Source organism: Aquarana catesbeiana, linkage group LG08 (genome assembly GCF_042186555.1).
Source record: "Aquarana catesbeiana isolate 2022-GZ linkage group LG08, ASM4218655v1, whole genome shotgun sequence".
Classification (NCBI taxonomy): domain Eukaryota; kingdom Metazoa; phylum Chordata; class Amphibia; order Anura; family Ranidae; genus Aquarana; species Aquarana catesbeiana.
Window position 1 is genome coordinate 289,193,664 of NC_133331.1, and position 12,020 is coordinate 289,205,683.

The 12,020-nt window shown below is 43.6% G+C and overlaps 1 protein-coding gene across 1 annotated transcript in view; it reads right to left on the bottom strand.

Moving 5' to 3' along the window:
• LOC141106786 (uncharacterized) overlaps nt 1–12,020 on the bottom strand; it is a 157,842-nt gene that overhangs the window by 80,046 nt on the left and 65,776 nt on the right. The gene's annotated exons all lie outside the window — the stretch shown is intronic.

The following is a 12,020-nucleotide window of genomic DNA, read 5'->3' on the forward strand; positions in this document are numbered from 1 at the left end:
TTCCACCCTCAAGGTAACTAGTAAATGGGTCCTCTGATCTCCTACCAGTTCATTTCTTTATTCATGGACCTTAGTCAGAGAGTGAGGAAACAACGAGAACCGTCTTTTATAGGAGTGACAGTGATGAGGGGATTATAGGACGAGTGTCCCCTCCCCCTCTATCACTCATTGCCATCTTCCCAACACAAGAAGTCCTGCACTTCCTTATTTAGTCCATGATTTAGTCATGAATAACAGCGGGGCTGAGCCCCACCAGAGGTCAGAGAGTGAGGATGGGGGAGAACAACCAAGATGAAGACTGGACTGATCCTGAAGACCACCATCATTGGGTTATTGACTCCTCCCCCATTATCACTTTCTGTTTAAGGTTCCAAAGGTGGAGGATGTTATCACATTATTATCACTGTGATTGTGTGATTGTGTGCACTAAACTTCAATAAAGTTTTTCCAAAGAATTTGCATATAATCAACATGTAAAAGTCTGTGCTCCAATCATCAGCTAACCATTGATAGTAACTACAGTAATTTTTTTGTCTTTCTTTTTACCTTTATTTATGAAATTTATATGAGTTGTATTAATACATCAATTTGATGTGTTTTGTATGTATTTTTGTAAGACTGTGTAACTAATTTAATTTGGTATTGCAATATCTTTTTCAACACCGAGTGGAACGCACTTTTAGTTGATCTGTAAGCTTCCCTGTTGTGGGGTTGGCTTCTAGTTCCGGTATTTTAGCTGCTGCCTATATCCGTCCCACCTATATATAGAGTCAGAACATAGTCTAACCACGCCCCTGACAATGGCATCTGATGACGAAACGTGTAGGGAAGAGCTGGAGACGTACAACACTACTGTATGCCTGGACACAGCGGCCATCTTGCTGGTTGGGAATACTGCTTTTTATTAAGATGTGCGTGTATACACTTCTGTAATGTGAGTGTTACTCTTTATTATACATTAACCGGGATTGAGATCTCTGCACTATAAGGAAGGTCTCTTTTGTCCATCTATGTGAGTGATTGAGCTTTGAAGGATGATACGATTGTATTACCTGGATACCTATATCAGGAGCAGGGTCAGGAGTATGTAATGTACAACATAGAGTATATAGTGAAGGGTCAGGACTCATAATATTGGTATTCAGTAATCAGTGGAAGCATAAATGTTTACTGGAGACAAGTTGCAGAGGTCCCACACCGCTGCCTCCCATCTCCTGAGACTGCACTCAGTGACTTGGGTCTGAGACTATACAGACATATCCCTCCACCCCGCACAGCCAGCAGACAACAGAGCAAGTGACCCCGAGATAATGGCAAACATAGAGATCCTGCTATACCCAGGCATGGGGCAGAAGACCCAAGGTGCATACTCCAGGTTTCTAGGTAAAGCAACGCTTTTGGTGAAAATCAACAATTTGCTGAACCCCAGAATCTCCATAAATCCAATCTAGATACATAAATTGTGTCTGCAGCACAGAGAAGGAAGATTATCCGAGAGAGATACAGGAATACAGGATGGGGAACACAGCTCAGGAAAGTGACCAGGGTATTACAGGCTGATAGCCCTACTCTGGACCAATCATTGAGTGGTATGGGTGGAGGAATGGATTTAGTGTTAATGACCCACCTGTGGTGATCTCTGTAGGAGTGTCCTCCTCTATGAATGTCCTCGTTATTCCAGCCTCCTCCGTAGACTGCTGATCATCCCTCACATACGTCTCTTCTTCTTCTTCTTTAACTTCAACTTTTATATCTATCAGATCTTCACCCTAAACCAAAAAGTTATAAAAAAGATCTTCTGCTATCACATACTGTAAATAAAATCGACAGATTGTCTCTGTGAGTCCATGTTCTAGATGCTCTGATCTACCAACCTGGTAACAGTGAGGGATGGTGTGATCCTTCTGTGTGGAATCCCGGGAATACGGAGAATGGGAACATCTCTCTGGTGGGTTTCTGTAGCCGGATGATTCCACCATGGTGTCCTGGTACAGATCTTTGTGTCCTTCTAGTTTCACAGATTCCTCCATCACCCCATCCTCATCATCCTCCTCTTTTATCTCTTTTTTACCCTCATCTTTAGAATCTCTCAGGTTTCCACTCTGAATATAAAATAAAAATGACATCAATTGTAACAATTCAGATAATGTACAGATCCTAATGATACTATCAGTGATTGTTCCTCACCTCTCCTGTCAGCAGATCCATCATCTTCTTGATGACTTCTAGAATCTTCTCCATGTTGTGTCTCTCAGGTTTTAGTGAGTCACATGGAGGCACTGTGATGGTCATATGATCACCTGACTTCACCAGAGGAAATCTCTGTATTGAGAAACCAATAGGAATATCATGTTAGAATCCCAGAATCCTCCTCACCTCTCCGGTCAGGTCTGTGTTTTATTAATAGAGATAAGAGTGATGTCATGTGACCTCCCAGAATCCTCCTCACCTCTCCGGTCAGGTCTGTGTTTTATTAATAGAGATAAGAGTGATGTCATGTGACCTCCCAGAATCCTCCTCCCCTCTCCGGTCAGGTCTGTGTTTTATTAATAGAGATAAGAGTGATGTCATGTGACCTCCCAGAATCCTCCTCACCTCTCCGGTCAGGTCTGTGTTTTATTAATAGAGATAAGAGTGATGTCATGTGACCTCCCAGAATCCTCCTCACCTCTCCGGTCAGGTCTGTGTTTTATTAATAGAGATAAGAGTGATGTCATGTGACCTCCCAGAATCCTCCTCACCTCTCCGGTCAGGTCTGTGTTTTATTAATAGAGATAAGAGTGATGTCATGTGACCTCCCAGAATCCTCCTCACCTCTCCAGTCAGGTCTGTGTTTTATTAATAGAGATAAGAGTGATGTCATGTGACCTCCCAGAATCCGCCTCACCTCTCCGGTCAGCAGGTAGATGATCTCCAGGGTGAGGTTTAGTATCTTCTCGATGTGACTCCGGTCCTCCTCCATCCTCATTGGTGCCGCCATTTGATATATACAGGTCTCCTTGTAGACGGATAACTTTGGGAAATGAAAGTAAGAATTATTTGGATGGTATTGGTCACACAATAATAGGATGTGGGGGATGGGGTAATAGGAGGGTTGTTGTACATTTAAGTCCATTGGCACATTATTATTTTGGACTCTTCTAGCAGAGGAGGATTCTGTTCTTTTTCCTCCAATGACTGCCCATTGTGTGAACTGCTCAAAAACATGAACAGAACACTCTGAAAACACATCAGATCTGAATGGGGAAAAATCTCATGCTGGATATCTATAATGGTATGGACTGGGTAATGTGTTCGGATCTATACTGGTATGGACTGGGTAATGTGTTAGGATCTATAATGGTATGGACTGGATAATGTGTTAGGATCTATACTGGTATGGACTGAGTAATGTGTTGGGATCTATACTGGTATGGACTGGGTAATGTTTTAGGATCTATACTGGTATGGACTGGGTAATGTTTTAGGATCTATACTGGTATGGACTGAGTAATGTTTTAGGATCTATACTGGTATGGACTGAGTAATGTTTTAGGATCTATACTGGTATGGACTGGGTAATGTTTTAGGATCTATACTGGTATGGACTGAGTAATGTTTTAGGATCTATACTGGTATGGACTGGGTAATGTGTTAGGATCTATACTGGTATGGACTGGGTAATGTGTTGGGATCTATACTGGTATGGACTGGGTAATGTGTTAGGATCTATACTGGTATGGACTGGGTAATGTTTTAGGATCTATACTGGTATGGACTGGGTAATGTGTTAGGATCTATACTGGTATGGACTGGGTAATGTGTTGGGATCTATACTGGTATGGACTGGGTAATGTGTTGGGATCTATACTGGTATGGACTGGGTAATGTTTTAGGATCTATACTGGTATGGACTGGGTAATGTGTTAGGATCTATACTGGTATGGACTGGGTAATGTGTTAGGATCTATACTGGTATGGACTGGGTAATGTGTTAGGATCTATACTGGTATGGACTGGGTAATGTTTTAGGATCTATACTGGTATGGACTGAGTAATGTGTTAGGCTCCATTCACACTAGCGCGTTTTTTGATGCATTTTGCATTTTGCAGAAATGCATGGGAATTTTTTAACATGGGTTCCTATGGAACATGTTCACATCAATGCTTTTTTGTATCTCTGCGTTTTTGGAAAGGGTCGGGGACTTTTTTTCATGCAAAAAGCAGCGTTTTGCATGTAATGGATTTCAATGGACAAGCATCAAAAACGCAAGTGCACCGTTTTTGCAGCATTTTTGGTGCGTTTGTGGTGCGTTTTTTTTTTTTTTTATTGTAATTTTTTTTTAAGACTGTAAAAAAAAGAAAAAAAAAAACGCAAAACGCAAATCGCGGCAAAAACGCTACAAAAACGCTGCTCAAAAACGTGCCAAGCATGAAAAAAAAACCTCCAAAAACGCTCAAAAGCAACATGCATAGGTGTGAATCGAGCCTTAGGGTCTATACTGGTATGTACTGGAAATGGATGGAAATAAAAATGATCAGCCTACAGAGGGCTAAATTCAAAGACACCCTGAAAATCAAAGTGAAAAAATGATGCAGCAGGCTAGTCCATTTTGCTGAAATTTCATTGCAGCTACTCAAAATGGTCCTCAGCAGTTTGTGTGGCCCTCCACGTGCTTGTATGCATGCCTGACAACGTCGGGGCATGCTCCTAATGAGATGATGGATGGTGTCCTGGGGTATTTCCTCCCAGATCTGGACCAGGGCTTCACTGATCTCCTGAACAGACTGAGGTGCAACCTGGCGGTGTTGGATGGATCGAAACAGAATGTCCCCGAGGTGTTCTACTGGATTTAGGTCAGGCGAGAGCGTGGGGGCCATTCAATGGTATCAATTCCTTTATTCTCCAGGAACTGGCTGCATACTCTCGCTAAATGAGGCGGGGCATTGTCGTGCCACAGGAGGAAGCCAGGACCCACTGCACCAGCGCAGGGTCTGATAATGGGTCCAAGAATTTCATCCTGATACCTAATGGCAGTCAGGGTACCATTGTCTTGCCTGTTAAAGTCTGTGTCCATCCATGGATATGCCTCCCCAGATCATCACTGACCCACCACCAAACCAGTCATGCTGAACGATGTTACAGTCAGCATATTGTTCTCCATGGCTTCTCCAGACCCTTTTACATCTGTCACATGTGCTCAGGGTGAACCCACCCTCAAGAAGTGTTTCTGATTGTTTGGTAGGAGACATTCACACCAGTGGCCTGCTAGAGGTCATATTGTAGGGCTCTAGGAGTGCTCATCCTGTTCTTCCTTGCACAAAAGAGCAGATTCCGGTCCTGCTGATAGATTAAGGACCTTCTAAGGCCCTGTCCAGCTCTCCTAGAATAACTGCCTGTCTCCTGGAATCTCCTCCAAGCTCTTGAGACTGTGCTGGGAGACACAGCAAACCTTCTGGCAATGGCACATATCGATGTGCCATCCTGGAGGAGTTGTTCTGCCTGTGCAACCTCTATAGGGTCCAGGTATCACCTCATGCCACCAGTAGTGATACTGATTCTAGCCAAATGCAAAACTAGTAAAAAACAGTCAGAAAAGATGAGTAGGGAAGAAAAAATTTTAGTGGCCTCCACCTGTAAAACCATTCCTGTTTTGGAGGTCGTCTCATTGTTGCCCATCTAGTGCACCTGTTGTGAATTTCATTAACACCAAAGCAGCTGAAACTGATTACCAGCAATCTCTGCTACCTACCTGACCAGATCCATATCCCAGGAGTTTCATTGACTTGATGCTATACTCTGATTAAAAAGTGTTCCTTTCATTTTTTTGAGCAGTGTATATTACTTGACCAGTGGGGTAGTAAGAAGGTGAAGGTTCCCTTCTTTTCCTGGCAGGAGTTTTGTAAGTAGGTTGGAACAGTCAATTCAAGGGGAAGGACCATCATAGATCAAGAGCCCCCCTCCCTACCTTAGTGTCCCCCTGAGCTCTACAACCTCATCCCACCGAGACCTGCAGTCCACCAATCCTTTCACAGGCCTATAGTCCTTCAGCTAAACTACCCACTCAGAGCACTTCAACTCCACTACCCCCATAGGGGTCCGAAAGCCCAGCAGCCTCAGTACCCCTTCAGAGGCCTTTCAGCTCCTCTACTTACCTCGGAACCCTCAGTATTTTACTCCCTCTGACACCAATGATGGAACATATTCTTCATGGCAGGCTGGGGAATGTTTTATTCCTCCTGACCAGCAATGAAGGGGCTCTATGCTCCATACTCCTGACCCCGGCACTCCATCATTGTGTTGGCTGCATATTGTAATGATTGCCCATTGGCTGCCTCTGTAGTAATTGCCCTTTGTAGACCATGTATGGTCAGGATTATCATTGTCTTGTCTATTTATGGTCAGTGCTGTTTGTTTAGAGGAACATATTACTAGAATTTATCTCCATAATGAAAGAAATGTTCCGGTCCGGTAAGTGGGGAAATGTTCTGCCCCTGAAGGGGTTAATCTAGGTTTCCACACTAAATATGTGTGTATCATCATCTGCTGGAGATAAAAGACATCACAGTGACTATGGAGGAAGAGGACGGACCTGACAGGGGTTACTGGGTGTAAATACAAAATAAGATCTTATTACCTCCTCTGCTGCCAAGTTCCAGCAACGTCTCCTCTCTACTTCCTCCCGCCTCACCTCTCACCCGGAAATTCCTATTTATACCTGACATCACTTCCTGTCTGTACCTGACATCACTTCCTGTCTTCCATAGAGACTTCCTGTCTGGATAAAAGCAAGATCACCACCTTGTGGAGCTCAGAAGAACTACAGCCCTCAAAAAACAACTCGTAGTGTGAACACGGCCTTGTGCTGTGTGTGTATGTACTGTATATCCTTATAGATGGTGTCATCTCCACTCCCACCAAGGGGGATAGAAATATAATACTGCCTAGTCCAAACATTCTCAGACAAGGTTCCTCCAAAGGTTTCTAGGCTTTTGAGCAATAAACAATTTCTGTATCTCAGTAACAACTGGCATCTAGGGATGAGCTGACAGCTCAGTTTTGAACCTAGTTTTGGACCAAACTATGGCAGTTTGGTTGAATGCCAGAACATTAGCCTGTTCTAACCGCTGTTCTATCGGAGCTGAAAATCAAATATAGAACTGGTATTTCCACTGCTTTTGTATATGACAGCATCCCGCTATCACTGGTTCCCAAGGAAGCACCCACGGTGTCCTTAGATACCACTGACCTCACAGGGAATCTCCACCCGTTTTAAGCAAAAAGGCGTGGACATCAGTAACATCACTGCCTAAATATGGCCATTTTTAGGGAATGACATTAACCAAACATGGCCATATTTGGTCAATGATGTCACCACTACCCCCACCCCTTACCTTATATAGCTGAGGATAGCTAGAGAAGAAGTCAATCAGCTAAGTGTACCATCAGGATAGGTCGTGTGTGCTTAGTTGTCATTTTTCTTTGTTGGGGAGTGGGAGAGGTTCTGGCAACATGATTGACATTGAATTTACAATGAGGGACATTTTTGGGGAATTTTTATTTTTCTTAATTAAGGACATTGGGCATCTTCATTTAGGCTTTCATCAATATTTAGTCATGGTGGTTTGCCAGGAGGGACCTCCTAAAATGGTACCCCCCTATGTTGGGGACATGTGGCTTGGTATGGTTCGGGGGGCACATGCTTGTATCTCCCTGTTGAGGGCATGTGGCCTGGTACGGTTGGGGGGGGGGCACATGCTTGTATCTCCCTGTTGAGGGCATGTGGCCTGGTACGGTTTGGGGGGCATATGCTTGTCCCTCCCTGTTGAGGGAATGTGGTCTGGTACAGTTCGGGGGTGGCGCAAGCTTGTCCCTCCCTGTTGAGGGCATGTCGCCTGGTATGGTTTGGGGGGGGTATGCTTGTCCCTCCCTGTTGAGGGCATGTGGCCTGGTATGTTTTGGGGGGAGGGGCATGGTTGTCCCTCCCTAATATGCACAGATCGTCATATGGGAACTTACCACTTCATATAAAATCGGTGCTTCCCAAAGAAGTAATTGGGACTAAAAGATCACACTCCCCATGTAATTCTTCATTCCCCATTTGCCTTATTTGCTGGTCCCATGGAAATCCAAGATGGCGGTGTGTTCTATTTGTGGGAAGGCACGCCAAGACATGAAACCGGAAGTGCAGTTTGCAAAGCCTGGCGATCTGTGCGTATTCGGGACACTAATATAACTGAGCTGCTTCTGCACATAGGAGTGACCTGACACATGACACATATAAAGTTTACACGTATGCATGAATATGAATACGTGTCATGGATAAAAGAATGTGACTTTCTGCTTTGTGACCCCGCCCCCCTGGTGGGGGAGGGGCTTATGTTTCCTATACAGTGTAGTAAGTAGTATGCTAAATAAACTAGGCTTCAGATGTTGTTGCTCTTGGCTCTGAAGAAGAGGGTTTAAAAAAACGTGTAAACCACATGGGACGAAAAACTCTCACACATGTGGTATCGCCATACTCAGGAGGAGTAGCAGAATGTATATGCTGTGTGAGAGAAATAACCTGTTAATATGACAATTTTGTGAAAAGAAAAAAAAATATTAATTTTGCAAAGAATTGTGGGAAAAAAATTACAACTGCAAAAAACCCACCATGCCTCTTACTAAATACCTTGGACTGTCTACTTTCCAAAAAGGGGTCATTTGGGGGGTATTTGTACTGTCCTGGCTTGTTAACGTCTCAAGAAATGAGATAGGCCACCAGTACATCAGGTGTGATCAATTTTTCAATGTTTGGCACCATAGATTATAGACTCAAACTTTTACACAGACCAAATAATTTACATGGATGTGGGTTATTTTTTACCAAAGATATATAGCAGTATACATTTTAGCTGAAATTTATGAAGAAAAATTACTAATTTGCTAAATTTTATAACAGAAACGAAGAAAAATGCACATTTTTTTTACAAAATTTTGGGTCTTTTTTCATTTATAGCACAAAAAATAAAAAATCCAGGAGGTGATCAAATACCACCAAAAGAAAGCTCTATTTGTGTGAAAAAAAGGACAAAAAATTCATATGAGTACAGTGTCACATGACTGAGTAATTGTCATTCAAAATGTGAGAGCACCGAAAGCTGAAAATTTGTCTAGTTAGGAAGGGGGTTTAGGTGCCCAGTGGGTAAGTGGTTAAGGAGGACTGGGCTACCTCCAGGCCCACCTGCCCCTTACCTATCCATTAGAATGCATGTTCCTCCCACTGTGGAGACGCTCATAAATATGTGCCAACTAAACCCCTGTCCAACGCAGACTGTTGGACAGGTTAATTCGGTTGGTAAGCAGACTGGTTGGCCAGTTGAGCTGGAAAGACATCTTCTTACACCCAGGCAAGCAGGCAGAAGGTGGCGACGGCCATCTTGGTACACCCCACACTGCTCTGGACAAACTGATTATATACTGTAATAGACTATTTCATTCTGTCGCGGTTAAATAGTCTAATTGAAGACTTGCCCTTTTCAAAATAGTCTATTTCAGTATAAAATCAGTTTCTCGCTGAGCAGTGCAGGGTGTACCAAGATGGCCGTCGCCACCCTCTGCCTGCTTGCCTGGGTGTAAGAAGAAGTCCGCTGCTGGCTTCGTGTTCTGTCACATAAGGAAACCTATTGAAACGTATGGCGGCCATGCGCAATAAGCAATTTTGTTTAGAACGTCACTTCCGTTGCATTTTCTGATGGGTAGTGGTATTCTGATAGAACACATACATTCTGGCTGTTATTTAAGAAATACAGTGATTTCCAGTGATCGTCATCTCCATCTAGTGGCCATATTGAGAAATAGTTCCTGAAACACCACCATCATAAAAAAATACGTAATACATCATTATGACCACTAGATGGAGCCAATGATCATAGGAGATCATTCTATGAAATAAAACATGACCAACATTCATCATGGATCAGTGAATGCGTGTCACATTTATTTCACTATTTTTCTAAAAGAAGACCTGTAAGTGTTTGTGAAATCTTCCACCACAAAATGTACTCAGCCAATGAGAGGTAATGACTCCATTTTTATTTTAAAAGGCCTAGAGGACCGCCTTTTAAGTGGTGGGGTTAACGTGTTTCGTCCTGAAAGACGACTTGAGAAAACAGACCTCTTGCAAGAGTTTACACCACAAAATGTACTCAGCCAATGAGAGGTAATGACTCCATTTTTATTTTAAAAGGCCTAGAGGACCGCCTTTTAAGTGGTGGGGTTAACGTGTTTCGTCCTGAAAGACGACTTGAGAAAACAGACCTCTTGCAAGAGTTTACACCACAAAATGTACTCAGCCAATGAGAGGTAATGACTCCATTTTTATTTTTCTCCTGCTATCAATGGCCAACACGGTACAACACTTCATCCATGTCTTTGGTGATCTCTGATCTCCTTATCAACTGTTCCTTACATGATGAAGATCAGCCATGGAGTATATCTGAGGTGTATATCAGGGTGTGCTTCTCCCCCCCATGTCCAGCAACATTCATATACAAGACATTTCCCGCACCCAAGGCACTAATACACCTCAAGGGTGGGACCCCTGATGTACAGGAAGACAGGACTTCAGTGAGGAACAATTCCCTCACTCAGGACAGGGAAGTGGCTTCTCCCCCGTGTGAGATCTCTGATGTCTGGAAAGATGTGACTTCCTTGGAAAACCTTTCCCGCACTCAGGACAGGGAAACGGTTTCTTACCCGTGTGCGTTCTCTGATGTCTGTAAAGATAGAACTTCCTTGAAAAACATTTCCCACACTCAGGACAGGAATACGGCTTCTCACCTGTGTGAGACCTCTGATGCTTAACAAGGTTTTGATTTCGTACAAAACATTTCCCGCACTCAGGACAGGAATACGGCTTTTCCCCCGTGTGAGACCTCTGATGTACGACAAGTTCCGATTTGTTTAAAAAACATTTTCCGCATTCAGAACAAGAATACGGCTTATCATCAGCATGCAGTCTCTGATGTCTGTAAAGACGGTACTTGTCTAAAAAACATTTTCCGCACTCAGAACAAGGATAAGGTTGTGAGGTGTGAGAACTTTGATGTATGACAAGTTCGGATTTTTTTACAAAACATTTCCCGCACTCAGAACAGGAATGCGGCCTCTCCCCCATGTGATATCTCTGATGTTCGGAAAGCTGAGATTTCGTTAAATAAAATTTCCCACACTCGGGGCAGGAATGTGGCTTCTCACCCGTGTGAGATCTTTTATGCACATAAAGTTTGGATCCAAATCGGAAACACTTCCCGCACTCAGTACAGGAAAACCTCTTATCTGTTGGAAGGATGGCACCGTCCCGCACAGTCTGAGGTTCCTCAGGATAAGAGGAATACGATGGTCCGGCACCGTCCCTCACAGTCTGAGGTTCCTCAGGATAAGAGGAATACGATGGTCCGGCACCGTCCCGCACAGTCTGAGGTTCCTCAGGATAAGAGGAATACGATGGTCCGGCACCGTCCCTCACAGTCTGAGGTTCCTCAGGATAAGAGGAATACGATGGTCCATCTACACTGTGTGGTGCCGGATGGACATTTGAGGTAGTCGGGTTTTCTCCTGGACTATACTGTGTGATGTCCTCATCTTCTACTTTACAGTCTGGAGACAAAGTGAGACAATCCTCTGAGGTTTTCCTCATCTCCCGTCCATCTACTAAAATAGAAATACAAAGATTATTACTAGACATGAACAGATTGGTTCCCCTAAACCAGGACTCCGCCCACATCAGGCAGCTTTGTCTCTGAGGATCTTACAATTCCACCCTCAAGGTAACTAGTAAATAGGTCCTCTGATCTCCTACCAGTTCATTTCTTTATTCATGGGCCTTAGTCAGAGAGTGAGGAAACAATGAGAACTGTCTTTTATAGGAGTGACAGTGATAAGGGGATTATAGGACGAGTGTCCCCACCCCCTCTATCACTCATTGCCATCTTCCCAACACAAGAAGTCCTGCACTTCCCTATTCAGTCCATGATTTAGTCATGAATAACAGCGG